We start from the raw sequence: 2649 nt of genomic DNA, 5'->3' as shown, positions 1-2649 counted from the left end.
GTAACTAACATATTAGTTTCTATGACACAAGTTTCGATATTACCTTTCTTAGATTCCAGGTAGGTAGGACAGTTCCTCTTCCAGTGGCCGGTCTGCTTGCAGAAGTGACAGACATCAGATGCCTTGTTCTTCTTCTGCTTCTTGGGTTTGGTAGTCTTCTTCTGAGGCTTCTTTGCCTTTCTCTTTCTCTTGCCCGATTTGTTAGCTTCAGCAAGCATAACCACAGGCTCATCCTTCTTGAGTAAATCCTCGGCCCTCTGCAACATATTGCTGAGTTCCTGGACGCTGACATTCAGCTTATTCATATTGTAGTTCATAGTGAACGCATTGAAGGAAGAGGGCAAAGAATTTAGGATGGCATCCACTTGCGTGCCAAGATCTAGCCCGGATCCAAGAGCTTCAAGTTCGTTGATGTACCCCATCATCCGAAGACAATGGTCATGAACTTTCTGCCCTTTGGTCATCTGCGCGGTCATGAACAATTTCAGGACCTTCTGTCGAGTAGAACGGTTCTGCTCCTCATACATTGTCCTTAGACTGTCCAATATGTCCTTGGCAAGTACGATCTGATCGAACTGCCTCTGTATTGAGTTGTCTAATGAGGCAATGACAAAGCAGCGGGCTAGGGAGTTCTTATCCTCCCAATCTTGGTAGTCCCTCCTACGGGCCTCAGAAGCCCTATCACCCGGACGTTCCGGGGCAGGATTTTTCACTACCTTGTCTAACTTTTCAGAAGTTAGGACCAGCATAAGATTTCTGTACCAGTCGGCATAGTTTGGGCCCTTAAGCTTGTTATCGTCTAGAAGCTTTGCAAATTGACCGTTTGCCATTTTCTGATAAAACAGCAAAATCATTAGTCCACAACCTTAGTTTGATTCATGTTTACCTACATAGATATGGCTTTTAATCTATGTTCCATTCCCATTTGTTCATCTCTGAGATTTCCCTCCTATCTCAGTGACGGAGACGACGAAATGTCTCTGGAAATGTGGGAAATCACATGGGGTGCGTGAAGCCAACTGTTTCAGCTGCATAACCCCACCACCTTTCTGTGACGGATCATATCCACTCATCAAATGAGTTTCCCTTTGGCCTCTGTCAGACAAGGTTCAGAGCCGTTTTCAGGTAAACCCTTCTGTCAGTGAGTGCACACCCATCATATTCAGGTTACGCCAAGGTACCGTGAGAGAGTTCCCATTTTCTGGTGAAGCCCCTCCCACATCGGTCTATGACGCCCCTATCATCTTATGAAACACTCTAACAGATCCAACAGCAAATGGATAGCCCAATTTTATGGTGCGTTTCCTCATTACTGATGGATCCATCATTGTGCTAATGACGGAAGGCCTTTAGAGAGTCCATCATATGGATCTCCCTATCACTTGCATTCATATTTGCTGGAGGGAACAAAATTACGGCCTAGTTCTAATTTAGGTCAAACCAAAGTGGCTCCCACTGACTTTCATAAAGTCAGATTTCTGGTGGGCCTTAATCGGCTAGGGGTTCCGTACGCATCCCTTTTTCAGGGTTGTGGGGCCCACCAGGCAAAGAGGGGGGTCATCCAATGACCTTCAGGGACACCATGGCAATGATGTGCATTCAGCCATGGTGTGCGCAAGAGCCACTAACGAGTCATCACGGGCCAAGTACTTATGGCCCATGGTCGCAGCACATCAAACATCCAAACATCACATGTAAAGGAGGAATTGATCCAATCAATTAATTGCTGTAAAGCCCATTCAACGGCCCATTTAAAAACCAAGTCATTAACGATTAATGTCCACTAGGTGTATGGGCTGAATCGCAGATAGCAGTTCGGCCCATACAGCTTATCTCACAATAATGGGCTTTTGTAGTTTTAACCCTTTAAAACTGGGCTTTACAGGTGGGCCGAATTAATCCCTGTAATTGAACATCAGATTTGGAACAAAAGTGTGAGACAATTGGACTGAGAACAGCCCCTTTCGAAACCCAGATTTGGTCCAAACAGTTTTGGTCCAATCTAGTCCGAAATGGTCCAAAACTGATTTTCAATTCAAGAATTAATTATTGAATGATCTGAAATTAATAGTTTTGATTTCTAGCAAACACAAAACAATTATGGACTGTTCGCACCACCTGCAAAACAGAGGTTAATCACAAGGGTTGCAGTTTCATAAACTGCAAATCGCAGAAAACGATTTCTCCATCTGCAAATCTCCAGCGCCGCCATCTTCTTTAATCAAGAAAAATAACAGAAATCCTATTTCTATTAATTACATTTTTGATCAAATCCTATACATTCAGTCTAAAAATAAAAAAAAATTATTTACAGACCGAATTGAATGAAATAAATAAATAGAAAAGAAAAAGGGTGCGCAGACCATCTGCGCTAAAACTGCACTGCGATCTCCAGGTTTGAACAGTCCATTAAATCAAAATAAATAAAGAACAATTCCAAATAAATTTTGGATTTAATAGAAATTAATTTCAGATCAATCGCCCTTAACAAGAAACAATTTCTTGAAAAAAAAAAAAACAATCTGCGCAATCTTGAAAGAACACCTTCTATCCATCTACGCAGGGTCAGATCTGATTTTCTTTTGGTTCAAGATTCGAACCTGTGGCTCTGATACCACTGAAAGAATGGTAGGATCCATCTAATGGACG

The sequence above is a fragment of the Nelumbo nucifera genome, chromosome 5, assembly GCF_055504915.1.
Source record: "Nelumbo nucifera cultivar China Antique chromosome 5, China Antique-T2T, whole genome shotgun sequence".
In the NCBI taxonomy this organism is placed as follows: domain Eukaryota; kingdom Viridiplantae; phylum Streptophyta; class Magnoliopsida; order Proteales; family Nelumbonaceae; genus Nelumbo; species Nelumbo nucifera.
Note: the sequence above shows the minus strand (reverse complement) of the source record.